At 42.4% G+C, this 17431-nt stretch overlaps 1 long non-coding RNA gene across 1 annotated transcript in view; it reads left to right on the top strand.

Annotated features, from left to right (window-relative positions):
- The first annotated feature begins 3149 nt into the window (after positions 1–3149).
- Positions 3150–17431, top strand: part of LOC121870032 — a 36417-nt gene continuing 22135 nt past the window's right edge. The window contains exons 1-2 of the long non-coding RNA XR_006089624.1: positions 3150–3472; positions 16311–17189. This is a non-coding gene — a long non-coding RNA (uncharacterized LOC121870032). The remainder of the gene's footprint in view (positions 3473–16310; positions 17190–17431) is intronic.

Genomic DNA, 17431 nt, shown 5'->3' with positions numbered 1-17431 from the left:
AATTACCCTTGTCAACAAAAACAACAGCCTGTGGAATACGTACAAGAGCTTTTATTAACAAATTCCTATACAAGAGAGAGACGATATATATATAATAAAGGGAATATGTTAAATAAAACTTCATCTCTCGTGTGTAAATTACTCAACAGACTCGTTTAATCTGTCTTTCATATGAGCCATCTGGTGTAGGCATGTGTGGGAGGACGTGGTGTGGGAGGACGTGGTGTGGGAGGACGTGGGAGAGGGTGAGGGGGATTGTATATTAGGAGGTGGGGGGGTAGAGGAGGTGGGGGGCCAGTGTGCTAGGTAAGGGAGGGGAAGAGAGGGGAGGGGGGTTGGTGTATTACAGACAACCTGGCCACACCTACAATCAAATCACCTGAACTCGACCAAATAATATGACCTACAGGAACGCGTTTCTTATTTTAGTCAAGAGTCTATTTATACACACTTTATATTTACCCATGACCCTACAAGCTTGTATCAATTGACGCACCTGTGTTATATACCTGCCAAAACATTATAAATCATCACCTGTCCAACCTCATCACCAACAGCCAACAGGTATTTAAAACATATATATATACTTGATTAAGATACAGGTATATTCTCTAGTTTAACCCTTTGAGGCCTGAAGGGTTAAATCATCAGTCATCAAAGGGTTAAATTGTCGTCGTTAAAGGGGTTACATCATAATCAAAGGGTTAAATTATTGTAGTTAAAGGATTAAATCATCATCGCCCAGGTAACCAACAATAACAAAGTAATATATTCAAGCGTATCGGTTAAAAAACACCTTTTATCATACACAGTTCAAAATCTTATTAGTACACTAGCACATCCTTACCCATCACATCCCTACCATCATACACCCATTCATAACACATCACAACACACTCCTGCTTAAATCCGCACACAGCACTTAAATAATTAGAATAACAGTCATGCAATTCCTCACATGTTGCAGACCGGCCATAGCAACAGAGGGGCAGAAGCAACAACATGGGGGTAGGGTGTGGGTGTGGAGGGATGGAGTACTGGCAAGATAATGAACCACATCCCAGGAAAATCCAACCCTAAACTTACCATTACGAGAAGCTCCAACACCTTCCAGGAAACACCCCTCAACACAAAGGTTAAAAGGCACCTGTTTAATGTTTACGCCACTATAGAACAAAGGGGGTATACACAGATCACTGGAGCCTTTACCTCTGGCGTCCTCTATCACATGTAAGGCGCTAACAATGTCTCCAGAAAACACATTGAATCCAAAAAATATATAAAAACTACAAATAATTTAACCCATAACTAATACTGATATACAAAATACATATTAAAAAAAAATGAGGATAATACTGATAATAAACTACAAAAATCTAAGAAAATTTTACAGAATATTTCCTCTAAGTAGATCATCTGGTGAAAAGTAAATAGAAATTACACACAAATTATAAATATCAAGTAGGTAATCAGCCATGAGAGCTAGAGGAATATAATGTCTTGGTTTACTGACTTCCTTAATGACTGCCACCAGAAGAGTCATTTTTATCTCTCACTCCCTAACTTGCGATGTACCCCAAGGCAGTAGTCAGGAACCCTCTCTATTTCCTCCTCCTCCTCAACACTGGGGCAATAAAGGTCATAACTAACTAACAAATAACAGACCAACCACCCGGAGAGAGAGACCGAACGACCCCCACCCTGTTTGTTGGAATTATGGAATTATGTTGACGACTCACGGCCCTGAACAGTTTCCAGAATGACCTGTCTAGGTCATCAACACCAACCCTGATGGTCACAGTACAATGACCTGTTACTACGCCTCTTCCCTCGTATTGACCAGCAGAGGAAATTCATCTTCACTACCTAGGTCAGGTCATCAGGTCACTGTGTCAGAAGAAGGTCATGACACTGGGATTAGACAGGAGGAATGTCATAGCCGAGTGCCAGAGGGTGCCAGTTGTGACCTTGGGTGCTAGTTACCTAATACCTGTAATCACCAAATTCCCACATGCACGAGGTGTGATCTAGGACCTGGGATTAAACTGAGCGGCCGCGCATCTGACGGATACAGTGTGTGACGGATACAGTGTTAGATGGATACAGTGTGATGGATACAGTGTGTGTGACGGATACAGTGTGTGACGGATACAGTGTGTTACCTGGATACAGTATCATGAATATGTGTGATGGATAGTGTCATGTATGCAGTGAATCATGAATACAAAACAACAAAGATACAGAATCAGGGACACAGTTTGACCCAGATACAGTGCGTCATGGATACACCCTGTAAGTGTGGCAGCCGGCGACCTGTGAGAGACGGACAGACAGACAGGTGTGTGTGTGTGTGAGTGGAAAGCAGGTATTAGTGCAAGAGTGGGTGTGAGAGTATTAGTGAGGCAGGCAGGGAGGCAGGTGTGTCATGGTCATACATACTTAATACACAGTTCCTGGACGTGACGATACTGGCGCCGTCTTCTGTACTGTATGACGTCACCACTCTTGGGGCTACACTCTACGCTGTATTATATAACGTTAACAGTCCTGTAATAACAATAATAATAAATACAACCATAATAATTTATCTTTATATAAAACTAATAATACTAATAGTAATAATAACACCAATAATAATAATACCAATAATAATAATAATAATAACTCGGCAAAAATTCTCCGCATGAACCAATTGTTTATATGGTAAATGACTTCATTATCCCGTCCAACTGCCTCAGGCCACGACCAACGATACGCCACATCACCACGCTCCTCCAGAAGGCCTATTACAACATTCTTCTGAGCCTTTACCCAATTAATTGTGATTAATTAAAGAACTCTTACTGCATGGAAGGTATGTAGGGCTACCAACCACCTCGTCAACAACAAAATGTATCGATCACGCGGGAAAGTTGTCAGTACTGAACCGTTCCTTGTTCCGCTGGGTTAAATATTATTATAAGTCACTGTGTGTAAATTAGAGAGTATATATACCTTTAAGATGTATATATAATAGTAAATATAAATAATACATGGGGTAATTTACATGAGAATGGTGAGTTAGAGTGAGAATAAATAATGTGTAGTTATGTTAGCCAGCGTGAGAGGCAACGGGTTCAAAATTCCACCTGTTCGCTTACTGTGTTATATTCAACTCAGGCAGTGTGTCGCTACCTCACCGCCCTCTCCACACCAAACTCAACCCCCCACGCACATAATATTTAAAATCTACCAAACATAACAAATTTAAAATCGAACCGAAATGAAAATCCGTATTAAAATGATCGATAATACTTAATCCGGTTGTTATCGGGAATGTTATCGGGAATGTTATCACGTGTCAAGTGTCTGAGTGTGTGTGTGGGGGAGCGCTCATCGTGACGTGTTGAAGGGACGTGTATACTAACTGTATACTATAGTGATCTTTGTGACGTGGCAGCAGCAGTCTTGGGCGTTAAACAACAACATTTTGGTAAGTAATGATGAACTGTGTCGAGTTATTCATTGTATAGTGAGTATGATGATGTGTCAGTCTGTTATTCATCTTATAGTGAGTATAATGATTCAATATAGAGTGAGTATAGTGAATAGTGAGTCAGTCTGTAAACCCACGTTGAGAAGTGAGTGTTTGTGACAGTACACAGTCAGGTCGCTGTGGTAACTGGCTCACTAGGTCACGCTCTTTACCTCCTTCTGTTGGTGCCTGACTGGTGATGGTGGTGGTGATATGGGTAGAGAGGGTGAGAGAAGGAGGTAATGGTCTTGGTAGGGAAGAGCTCTATCGTGGCGGGAGGAACGGGAGGGGGGGGGGGTGTCTAATCCTCACGTGATCCTATTTAGCACAGATCTAACAACACATCACAGGTTGAAACGCCTTGTACAACTCAACTACCCTTCCTTCTGTCTCTTTTTAATATTCTCCTTTTCTTTATTTCATTCTTTCATTTTTTCTCCTTACTTCTCTTTCTTATTCTTCTTACACTTTCCTTCTTCACTTCTCCTTTCTCTTAATTCCCTTCTCCTCCTTCTTTATTTGCTATACATACTCCCCTTCTTCTCTCCTTCTCTTCCCCTTTATCTCTCTCTCTTAATTCCCTTCTTCCTTCTCTATCTCCTGTTTCTCTCTCTCTCTCTCTCTCTCCTCTCTCTTCTCTCTCTCTCTCTTCCCTTCCTCCCCTTATCTCCCACACACACCTCTTCCCCTCAGTCATTACCCTAATTGGAGGTAAAGGACTCAGGTAATTGCCCTTCTAGTAATTGTACTGTACAGGTTGATGTGTGTACCTGGCTCCCTACACCTGGTGACCCTAAGTACTACACACACACACACACACACACACACACACACACACACACACACACACACACACACACTCCACCACACACACACACACACACACACACACACACACACACACACATCTAGTGGCCCTGTGTATTTTACCCTAGGATTTTTTTAAGATCAATTTTCGAGAGTAGGTTTGGTTAGGTTAGGTTAAGTTAGGTTAGGTTAGGTTTGGTTAGGTTAGGTTAAGGAAGATGGTTCAGGTGAAGATTAGGCACCCTAGCTTATTTCACCTGAAGATTGAACACCCTAACTTAACCTAACTTATCCTAACATAACTTAACCTAATCTAACTTAACCTAATATAGTTTAACCTAACCTAATCGAATTTAATCCCTACTAACCAAACCTAATCTGACTTATAACCAAACTTAAATCTAACCTAACCTAACCAACCCCCCCCCCCACAGGTAGCGTCAAGGTGTTTAATTAATCATCAGGTGAAATAAGCTTGGAGGGGGACTAATCCTCAGGTAATGACTGATATTGGATCACGTAATAGACTCGTCAAGGTCACGGTGGCTACAGGTGTCCCTCTTGTTTACGTATGGTACCTGACCTGACCTAACCTAACCTAACCTAAACTAACCTAACCTTACGTAACATAGCCAAACCTAACCAAACACTAAGGATTCAGCGCTACCACCTCACTGTGTGTTTGTCAATATCGATCACATTCCTGCGGTCTACTGAGGTCTCGGTGTACGTCAAGGGTAGTACAAGGCAGGCGGGTGGGGGGTGGGTGGGTGGGCGGGTGGGTGAATGGGTAGTAGGGATGGTAAATGGATCTTTGAATGAATACTAAACTGATATATACGCTAAACTCAGCAACAAATCCCAAACTGCTAAATATCATCACTTCAATAACTGCTAGGACACACACACACACACACACACACACACACACACACACACAGTACTAACTCTCAAGTATGTGTGAGAGAGAGAGAGAGAGACAGTGCTGGATGACCTGGTGAAATTTCAATTAGTTTGAGTAATAAATCTTCCTTGACCCTGTTTATATACCGTCTGTCTTCATCCAACCCACTCACCAACCCCACCACCAACCCACCCACCCACCCACTCAATCAACATACATTACACAGTCTCTCTCTCTCTCTCTCTCTCTTTCTCTTTCGTTGCCTCTAATTCTCTTCCTTCTTTCCTTACCCCTCTCTCCTCTCCACCCTCTCTCCTCCCCCCCCCTCTCCTCTCCCCTCTCCTCCCCTTCTCTCCTCCCCCCTCTCTCCTCCCCCCCCTCCCCCTCCCCCCCCACCCCCCACACAGGAACATCAATTTTCATACAATATTAAAGAACTCCGTAGAGACATAGCAGGAACCCCGATAACGAATGTAATATAATAACAGGGTGGGAGAATAATGAGGCAAGGGCGTGAAGGAAAGAGGGAAGAGGAATAAAAGTCGATAATGAACGTCACGGGAAGATGGTAATTAGAGAAGATAAAAGGATAAAGTGAAATAATAAACTAGTGGAAAATAGGAGAATGAGAAGAGGGAAAGGAAGGGAGAGGAGAGGAATGGAGAGACGAAGACGAAGAAGAAGAAGAAGAAAAATGAAGGAAAAATAAAAGTAAAAAACAAAAGAAAAAATAAATAAAAAACACAAAAGGGTAGAAAAAAAAGACGAAAAGAGAATAACGAGATACTTAAGGTGTGTGTGTGCGTGTGTTTTGATTTTGCTTGTCTGTGTGAGTGCGTTTTTTTGTCTGTATATGTATGTATCTATGTATGTATGTATGTATGCATGTCTCTCAATTCATACGTGTCCCCTCCTGCCACCAGCTCACGCCACACACACACATACACACACACACACACACACACACACACACACACGAGAAGACGAAATCACTAACATCAAGTGCTTGTTAGGTCAAATAGGGTCATGTCTTAATTGGTCCTAACTATACAATTACCCTAATCACTAACAATGGAAGGTAATTGGGCCTACTACCTATTACGATTGGAACCTATTATGATCGGGTACTTGGATTGGACTCTAGTAGGGATAAGGTTCATTAAGGATTAGACCATAGTTAATGAGCCTCTTAGTCTATCAGTGTGAATGTTTGCTGTAGAAATATCAGGTTACCAAAGTTCTTCCACGAATGTACCACGACACACACACACATACATACACACATGCATTACACACATATACAAACACACACACACATACATACACACACCCACACATCCACCCCACCCTCCCACACCCACCCACACCCCTTCCCACCCACACACACCCACCCCAAAATACCAACACCACTAAAAACGATATCTCTGAGTCAGCGACGATCCTCAACCAAACATAGCAAAACGTAAACATCACCTTCTGATTCAACCTATGACTGTACGGCTGTAATTAACCACCTGTGTTATACCTCAGATTATGTCAGGTTTCCTCCTCGTCTGCTTCGGTAATTCCTAAGCATCTGTAGCTATGATTCATCACCGTTATGTTTAGATTGAGAAAATACCTGTGTTTGTAGATTATATTTATGGATTCTGTTTCTATACCTGTGCTTGTAGCTATATTAGTACTGTACTGTTTCTATACCTGTGCTGTTGTGTCTCAATCAACGAAAGGAAATTAAATTTGTTTTTATATAATTTCTTCTATCTTTATTTTTGCTTCCCTTTCTCTCTCTCTCTCTCCTCTTTCTTTTCTTTTCATCTCACTCTGTTTCCTTCCTCTTCCTTCCTTCCCTTTCACCTTCTTCTATCTCCCACCTCTTCTTATCTCCCTTTCTCGACATTCTCCTCCCTCCAATTTCCCCCTTTATCTCTCTCTCTCCCCTCCACTTCTTTTTATCTTCTTCCCATCACCCCCCCACTACTTCACCCTCGGTACAGAAAAAACAGGTCAAGTATTATGTATCTAAGCCGAGGGTAACAACCGCCCCCCCCCCTAAAAACAACAACAATAATCAGCAACAACAACAATAATAATAATAATAATAATAATAATAATAATAATAATAATAATAATAATAATAATAAGTACGTCATGCAGCGTCCAGGAACCTTATTTACACATTAATTAGGTCATGGTTTAATTACCCTGGGTCATATTCCAATTAGGATATGGTTTAATTATTTTATCTGCTAATTAGTTTACTATTTCGTTTATGGTTTAGTAAATTTGGTGTTATTAAATTAGGTCATGTAATTAGGTATGTAAATTAGGTCATGCAATTAGGTCTGTAAATTAGGTCATGCAATTAGGTCATTTTCTAATTATTATGAGTCAATAGCTGCCATCACCTAATTATATCAGGTCATCACTATCTTAAGTAATTAGTCTATCGTCTAATTAGGTCGTAAACGAATTAAATCCTTAACCATCATGACCTAATTAGACTATGATAAATTAACATATCTCTTAATTACTACAGTAAGACCTCTATTTACCGGACTATAAGGGAGAAAATAGCCCGTTATATCAAGGTTCATTATATATTAAACTTCCATATAAAATGATATAAGATAGTACAATCCGTTATATCGAAGTCCGTTAAATGTAAAACCTCCATATAAGGGACTGTACCCGTTAAAACCTCTACATAACGAACTATACCCGTTAAAACCTCTACATAACGAACTATACCCGTTAAAACCTCCATATAAAGGACTACACCCATCAGATTGGAGTCCGGTAAATGGAGGTGTTTTACTGTATTAAGTACTGTACAAGATTAAGTAAGGCGTTGATTTGTATACGTTAAGTCTTAAGTGCTCGAGGTTGGGTAACGTGAGCCTGTCTAAATGATGTTATTGTTTACAGAGTGGCGGGGGGGGGGGGGTGGTGGGTGTGTGAATAGAACATGTATGTGTGTGTGTGTGCGTGTGCGTGTGTGTGTGTGTGTGTTTTAAGATGACAACAATGAACCAACCAATACAAAGCAAGACTTAAGTAAGCAAGAGACAGAGAGACAGACAGAGGACATGACAGACAGACAGACAGACAGACAGAGAAAGACATGACAGACAGACTAACCAACATCCCACCACCAAAACAACGATCACAGGGCCACGAAAAACTAACCAATGATAAACACTAACTGAAGAAGACGAGAGAGAGAGAGAGAGAGAGAGGGATTCCACGCGCACGCAACAAGTGATAGTGGCTTCCTCAAGTGATAGTAGCTTCCTGAACCCGTGTGAAGCCTCTGTTATATCTTTTTAACTTCATTCCCATCCATGACTTCACCTACATTACTATTTTATTCCACCTGGGAGCTTCCTAGGGCTTCCGATTGTAGTTTAAGCTTCGTAGGATATATAAGGAGCTGTATGAGGGCGTGGTGTGGGCGGGTGAAGCTACTGATGGTGGCGGTGTGGGCGGGGATAGGGCGTGGTGTGGGTGGATGACTGTACTGGGTGAGGCTACTGACGGTGCTGGTGTAGGTGGGTGAAGCTACTGACGGTGCTAACTGGAGGGGTAAAGAGGAGACTGCATCCTGACCCCGAGATAAAATTCATCTCGTCCGGTCAACAACAGATGTTTGGTTAACCTTGTGAGATACTCCACCACCGTGACCCCTCCTGAGTACGGTGCTGTTGTTTCGTCACTGTTTCGTTTCGTTCACTGTTTCGTGTCTCGTTTCGTTCACTGTTTCGTGTCTCGTTTCGTTCATTGTTTCGTTCTTGTGTACTGTTTCGTTCTCGTTCACTGTTTCGTTCTTGTTTACTGTTTCGTTCTCGTTCACTGTTTCGTTCAATGTTTCGTTTCGCTTCGTTCACCGTTTCATTTTCGTTCACTGTTTCGTTTCGTTCACTGTTTCGTTTCTCTTCGTTCACCGTTTCATTCTCATTCTTGTTCTCACCTATTATTTATGTCTCACTAGCATCGCGGAACATTACGCTTTTAAGTTGTCTGTCTGTCAGGTTAGGTCAGGTCAGATTAGGTTAGGTTGTCAGGATGGTAGGTTATAGAAGCTGACTAACAACCAATTAACTCTCACTACAGATCATATAGACAGGTGTAATAATGTACAGGTAGACGATGCATTGTGTTACCTTGACCTGGTCGACTTGTGTACCTTAGCTGCCTCAAATAGTCTTCTTACAGTCTTTTTAACCCTCCTTAACCTCCTCTCCTCCATTACTACTACTACTACTACTACTACTACTCTCTCATCCGCAGTCATCATCCCTTAGGTTTTTATTCTATACGAGCATATGTCCTATTGTGTTAGCAAGGCATCAGGTACAGCAGAGTGTGTGTGTGTGTGTGTGTGTGTGTGGTAAAAAAAATAGTACAGTAGTCACAAACATCAGCTTCCTTGAGGTTGTCTACTCTACTCTCTCTCTTTCTCTCTCTCTCTCTCTCTCTCTCTCACTCACTCTTCCGGGAACCTCAACACGGGAGGTATTGTCGTGGCTCTGACCTCAACACAGCGTCGGGCTTCCTAGAACAGCGGCTCATCTGTGGGTCTTTGTGGATCTCTTCACAGTTTTGCAGATCAGTGAGGGACAGCGAAGATAAAAGGTCTACCCGCGAGTCAAGTGTAAACGCGGGTTCTAAGGTTTACTTCACGCGAATAAGTTATGAGCTTGTGGTTTGCTAGTGAAGGCGTTAGTGGGTCGCCATGACATAAGAACTTGAAATATACTACAGTTAAATATGTATACATCTATTGTTACGACCGTGTCGTATTTTTTTCTATTCTTTTTTATATATAACATGCTCCCATGTTCCATATTATTCCTGTAATGATGTGTTAAATTTACTATTATATATTCTAGTCACCTTACCCTGTGCTGTTAAGGTTTTAACTGTCATTATTTGTTCAAGCCCATCTTATTTCTTTATTTTGTATTGTAACCAGCATTCTTTGTTCTCTAACGACCATCTGCATCGTTAAACGACCCACCGGCGGGTCGCGTGGCGGGAGCCGACCTTATATATAGGACCCACCAACTGACTTGAGTCAGTTCAGTCCTCTTGTCATACAGTCCACATCCTTTGAGTGACACTCGTCACTTGTTACTTAAACTTAATTTATTTGTGTTGTTCCTGTCGCCACCAATGTGGTATATCTATGTGAGTACCTATTTATGTCTCTGTTTATGTCCATCAGTATTTGCTTAGTTGTATTCAAGTAATTCAGTGTTGTTTCACGTTAGTTAATTTCAGTGTTAGTTTTTATATGTTTATGCAGTGTTAACGTAATCCAATGCTTTATTTTTATTCTTTTGATGTTTCGATGTTTAGTATCATTTGTCTTAAAAGTTTCGATGGTGAATCAATTTGTTGTGACAGCCTACGAGGCTCTTTATTGTGTTAATATTTAATTAATTAAATTCTTAAAGGTTTACTTTATTTATTTTTATTCTCTTTTAATTTACTTCACTTTTTTTGTTTGGTTACGCCTAGAACCTGGATATAAGAGCATTCTGGCGTAACACTATCTATCTATTTTTACAACACACACACACACACACACACACACACTACAGCAACTTATTCCATGGTAGACAGAGACTTATGTAAACGGGATGATCGCCGTGTTGTGTGTTATGGGTGACGAGAAAGTAGTGGTAATATCTTGAATGTTGTCAGGTTAAGTGATGTTGAATGTTATTTTGAGAATGTGGTGATTCTAATTAAGTTTCTCTCTCTAAATGACGTAATTTCAATCAACTTATCTACCGACTGTCAATTACCAACCACACTGGAAATATCACCTTTATATCGAGGAGTATAAGACCCTTTTTTCCTTCCCTCATACTACCACCATTACACACTTTCCAATTCCTTCACACCTTTCCTATTCTGTAAGTAAGATTAGATTTATACACCTCTATCTCTCATTCTGTCTCACTATCTCTCATTCTGTCTCACTATCTCTCCCTGTATCTCTCATTGTCTCTAAATATCTCTTAGTTAAGTTTAAGATCTGGTTTATTTAACTCTATTGGTTCACCTATATACATACCTAATTAAACCAGGTAAAACATTATAATAATCAACAACTACTGACGAAGGACATGGTACAGGTTGATTCACTCCCAGGCCCACCCCCACCCACCCTACCCCACCTCAGCCCACCCTAGCCCACCCTACCCTGGAATTTCACTAATATAACCTGCATTTACGAAGATAATTCCCATATTAGTGGATGTTTTTTTTTCGTTTCAATCTTCAGGTGAGTTTGTTTAAGCCTTTAGTCATCAAAGGTAAGAAGGGTTATTTTGGGTTACCTCTCACCTGTAAATAGGTTAACCAGCGCGTGAATCACCTTGTTATGCGTATTACTAACAATCGGCAACCACCCAAGATAGATTACTGTTCGAAAATATAAACTACCTCAGCGTATAATGACGTCACTTATACGTCATCACAGCGTATAATGACGTCACCTATACGTCATCACAGCGTATAATGACGTCACCTATACGTCATCACAGCGTATAATAACGTCACCTATACGTCATCACAGCGTATAATGACGTCACCTATACGTCATCACAGCGTATAATGACGTCACCTATACGTCATCACTGCGTATAATGACGTCACCTATACGTCATCACAGCGTATAATGACGTCACCTATACGTCATCACTGTTGATATTCGTCATAGAGCAAAAATGTATTAGTTTGGCCCACATAACGGTACAAGGTCTCCCGGAAGCTGCTGTAAGAGGTAGTGATGACTGAACGACCGACACACACACACACACACACACACACACCGACACACACACACACACACACACACACTTTATTACTTACACACACACACAAAATACTTCATCTTTTAAGGCACTTGACCCTTCCTCCTCGTTACTGGAAGCAACCCAAAACTCCAGCAGTAATTCTGAGACCATCACGGTGCAGGATGTGTGTGTGTGTGTGTGTGTGTGTGTGTGTGTGTGTGTGTATCATCACATCATCATTATTGGGTCGATCTATTCTAAGCTGTGTTCCTCTTGAACCTCTTGGCCTCAAACACTCCTCCCTGACCTCACACTTCCGCCTTGACCTCATACACTCCCTCCTGACCTCCGCTCCCCTGACCTCATGCCTCCCTGACCTCTGCCTCCCGACCTCCCTCCTGACCTCACTCCCCTGACCTCACTCCCCCCTGACCACACCCTCCTGACCTCTCCCCCTGACCCTCACTCCTCCTGACCTCCACCACTCCTCCCTGACCTTACCCTCCTGACCTCAAGCCTCCTCCTGATCTCTATACTGCTTACTTATATGTATAAATGCAAAAAAATCGTGTTAATTCCTAAGTGAAAATTTACCTCTATCTGCATCACGTGTTTTAATTAGCGGGACACGAGAGGACCCAAAATCTGCCCAGGTGTGTAATATAATGCGTCACCTGTACACTGTAATCTTCTTCACCTGTACAGTAACTAATGGCCTAAACATATCATGATTTCCACCAACCACTATTCCAAGACACTATTATTATTAAGAGTTTCACCATCATCATTATCGTCACCATCATCATTATCACTACCATCATTGTCATCACCATCCCACCACCACCATCGTCGAGGCAACCTCTCCAAGCTAAAACCTAACCTAACCTTACCACTGGGAAACTATCCAATGGAGTATACTTTTACACGCAGATATACATAAGTTGCAATAAGTTCTTTTGACGGCTGATCGATAGTGATTTGTGTGTATGTTTGGTGGTATGATGATGTGGTGTAGTGGTTCTGGGAAGTGGTAATGGTGTGGTGGTGGTGGTAGGTAATGGTGTGTTGGTTTGGTGGTAGGTAGTGGTGTGGTTGTGGAAGGTAATGGTGTGGTGGTGGTGGTGGTGTGGTGGTGGTGGTGTGGTGATGGTAGGTAGTGGTGTGGTGGTGGTGGTGGTGTGGTGATGGTAGGTAGTGGTGTGGTGGTGTTAGGTAGTGGTGTGGTGGGTATTGAGAGAGAGAGAGAGGTCAAGGCGCTGACACACTCGTGAATATTGTAACGCGTAACACCCACTCCTCCACGCCATCACGCTCCACCTCCACTATATCTCTCTGTGGAAGTAATGGATCCAGTAAAAAAAGAACCTCCATTATCGTTTCATTATGTCGTTTATTCATCACAGAAAACGAAGCTCTATTAAATATACAGTCAATCAACTTTTGCATGATGATACTTGTTCTCAACATCTATGTGAAAAACAAGTGACAATCGGTTATCATAAATCTTTCCTGCATTTATATTTAAAACAAGTGACAATCGTCTATATCATTTATATTTAATACAAGTGACAATCGTCCATCATTACACTTGCCGACATCTATACCTTAAACAAGTGACAGTCGTCTATGATAACACTTCCCACCGAAGGGTCAAGACGTACCTGGCGCTCCTCTCGGAGCAGCCAGGTCAACTGTTAAGTTGGCCCATACCAACCCCCTCCCCTGAACCCTCCTCCCCACCGGAATATCAACAAGTTCTCACCAGAAGTTACAATTTCATTTAGGAAAGGAACGGAACCAGTGTTAAACAGAGGTGAACAGTGGTGAACAGTGCTTAAGTCAGTGAGAACAACTCAACAGTAACAGTCGTACCCAACTTAAAACCTTCAGTGAGGTCCCAGGTACCCAGTGATAACGGCCGTGAGACCCAACAACAACCAGCGATGTGTTAATCCGTCTACGATAGGAAGGACTGGGACCACACCTCACTCATATAACACCATCTGTGAGGGAATTACTACACCACGTCAGGTCCCTCATAACACCATCTGTGAGGGAGTTACTACACCACGTGAGGCCCCTCATAACACCATCTGTGAGGTAATTACTACACCACGTGAGGTCCCTCATAACACCATCTGTGAGGTACCATTACACCACGAGGTCCCTCATAACAATTATCCAGGAATTACTACACCACAATACCATAACACCATCTGTGAGGGGAGTTAATAACCACGTGAGGTTCCCCTGCCAACAACACCATCTGTGAGGTAATTACTACACCACGTGAGGCCCCTCATAACACATCTGTGAGGGAATTACTACACCACGTGAGGCCTCATAACACCATCTGCGAGGAATCGCCATTACACCAATGAGGCCCCCTCATAACACCATCTGTGAGGGAATTACTATACCACGTCAGGTCCTCATAACACCATCTGTGAGGGAATTTACTACACCACGTGAGGCCCCTCATAACACCATCTGTGAGGTAATTACTACACCACGTGAGGCCCCTCATAACACCATCTGTGAGGGAATTACTACACCACGTGAGGCCCCTCATAACACCATCTGTGAGGGAATTACTACACCACGCCAGGTCCCTCATAACACCATCTGAGGGAACTACTACACCACGTGAGGCCCCTCATAACACCATCTGGGAGGGAGTTACTACACTAAGTGTTTGCTGTTCAACACCTACAATAATCTGTATATTCACTGTATGTTCCTTTACCTTTCTCTAATGAAGGCTTTTGTTAAACCATCACTGTATGTAATAAGTCATTTATGTCCAATGTATATTTTCAGCCTTCGGGCTGCAGAACTTTTTCAATAAACCGTTAATTATTATTATTATTATTATTATTATTATATTTAAAACAAATGACAATCACCAACACTTTTTCTCCTAGGACAGACGAGGATGAAACAGACAGCACGACTTCCCCCGATCTGATTAAGATAACCCGCTCTACCATTACCAATATCAACGTAGGAATTCATGCCAGATTTGAAGATAACATAAAAAGTGCGAAAATAACAAATGAAAGAGACATTTAAGGTCAAAATTCCCTCGGTGTTTCTGGCGACATCTGGCTGTGGGTTACATGTGATTGGTTTAGTCGTTCACCACTAACTTTCCTGATAAATTACGTCAGAATAACATACAGAAGTTATAGGTTAACGTTAGTTAGGTAAGAGTTAAGGTGTTTAATTAATCTTCAGGTGAAATAGTTGGGGTGTCTAATCTACAGGTGGTCCATCAGGTCTGTAAGTACTCGTAGATGTGTGTTAATGAACCTTGATGGACGCGACAATGAGGCAGGGACACACGGAAGCCAATTAGTGACAACGGTTAGTGGAACAACTAGGGGGGAGGGGGGGATGTCAGAACCAAAATACACCACCGAATCCATGAATCACCGAACCCCTAAACCACCAAACCCCTCTCAAACACACATAACCGCCCAACACATGGCTACCACCTTTCAGAATATCTCTCATCATCACTTTATATACACACATTTCATTTGTTTTGGTGTGAGGGAGAAATGTCACTTAAATGGGAGGGGTGAGTGAGGGCAGGCAGTGTTGGAGGGGAAGTGGTGGTGGTGGAGGTGTGTGGTGGAGCAGAGGAGGTAGTGTTGAGGGAAGTGGTGGTGGTAGGTGTGTGGTGGAGTGGTGAGTGTGAGGGTAGGTAGTGTTGAGGGAAGTGGTGGTGGTAGGTGTGTGGTGGAGTGGTGAGTGTGAGGGCAGGTAGTGTTGAGGGAAGTGGTGGTGGTAGGTGTGTGGTGGATTGGTGAGTGTTAGTGGTAAGGCGCCTACAAACTTTCTTAGACAATTAGTTCGAGAAAGGAAAAACCTGCCAAGTTATAGTCAATGGTATAGACTTTTTACACTGAGAACCTTAATATTTATCTATTATTTATATAACGTTTCTGATTTATAATTCTATACTGACAAGAATATAGAGACATGCTATAGTTTTAAGTTATATTGACGCTTTGTGATATATAATCCTGATTTATAGGGGATCTCATTTATATAACGTTGTAAAAATTTGGTGGAGCAGAATATAAGGGTAAGTAATGTTTTAGTATTTAATTATGTACGAGATTATTAAATATTATCTTTAGTAAAATATCTTTAAAGTGGGTCATATTTATTGTTGTTTATTTACAATGATGGCAAGTGTTTGTTTGTTTATGCTTTTAAAATATTGTGTTGACGGTAATGATTATAACTACTCTATGTTCACCTACAGGCAGCCGTGGGTGATCGTCTCTACTACAACTACTGCGGTTACAACACTACAACTACTACGGCGGCTCCTACGTGCGTGTATGACAACATGTGACTCGTAAATAAACCTGAACTAAATACACGAGAGATAGATATGTCCCAGCCAGGCGCCGTGCATAGGATCTCCTCACGCCGGGGATGTTACTCAGAGAAGGTCATAGTGCCAGGCCCCTCAAATGGTGCCTCAATATGACCACCACCGTATATCGACTGGGTATTATTCTTGAAGGTATATCGTGTGAAGGACCGTGGGGCGCTGCATTCTAGAGAAGTGTACGTGTGAAGGACCGTGGGGGCGCTGCATTCTAGAGAAGTGTACGTGTGAAGGACCGTGGGGGCGCTGCATTCTAGAGAAGTGTAGGTGTGAAGGACCGTGGGGGCGCTGCATTCTAGAGAAGTGTACGTGTGAAGGACCGTGGGGCGCTACATTCTAGAGAAGTGTACGTGTGAAGGACCGTGGGGGCGCTGCATTCTAGAGAAGTGTAGTGTTGATCAATACGGAACTATTCACAAGGACTGTCCATACTCTGCATAATGAACCGCCCTCCGAGGCTTTTATGTGTACGGTGAAGATAAAAAGAGTCGACTGATAACCTCTCTCGTCCCTCCTACAGCGTCCATTACTTGTAGTTCTTCAGTTAGTCAGGCCTAGGTACCTTAGAAATGTGCTAGGTAGTTCATGATGGGGATGGAGGGAGGTGACGACATCAACATGTTGGCCCAGAGGAGACAGGCAGGGCGTCGAGGGGTCCGCCCGCCCTACCCTAGTGAACTGACCTTACGCATCGATAACTTCACCTCAGGGACCACCACGCCTGCCCTCACGCCCACCACGCCTAGGGTAAGTCACGACGACCAGGGTAAGTTATGACGACTACTATCACGACCAGATTTCATTCATCCCTCACTCCCACTCCCCTCTCCCCCCTCCCACCCCCCTCCCCATCATCCTTGGCATATGGTTCCGATTCCCACGCTACCACAAGAAAACTAATTCCCTCTCACTGTACGGATCTTGTGTATTTTAGTGACCGACAACCACAGGATAACAACAGCTGTACAATTTCCCTTTATGTTGTTGCT

The sequence above is a fragment of the Homarus americanus genome, unplaced genomic scaffold (genome assembly GCF_018991925.1).
Source record: "Homarus americanus isolate GMGI-L3 unplaced genomic scaffold, GMGI_Hamer_2.0 scaffold14467, whole genome shotgun sequence".
Classification (NCBI taxonomy): Eukaryota; Metazoa; Arthropoda; class Malacostraca; order Decapoda; family Nephropidae; genus Homarus; species Homarus americanus.
This window is presented reverse-complemented; position numbering and strand designations above follow the sequence as displayed.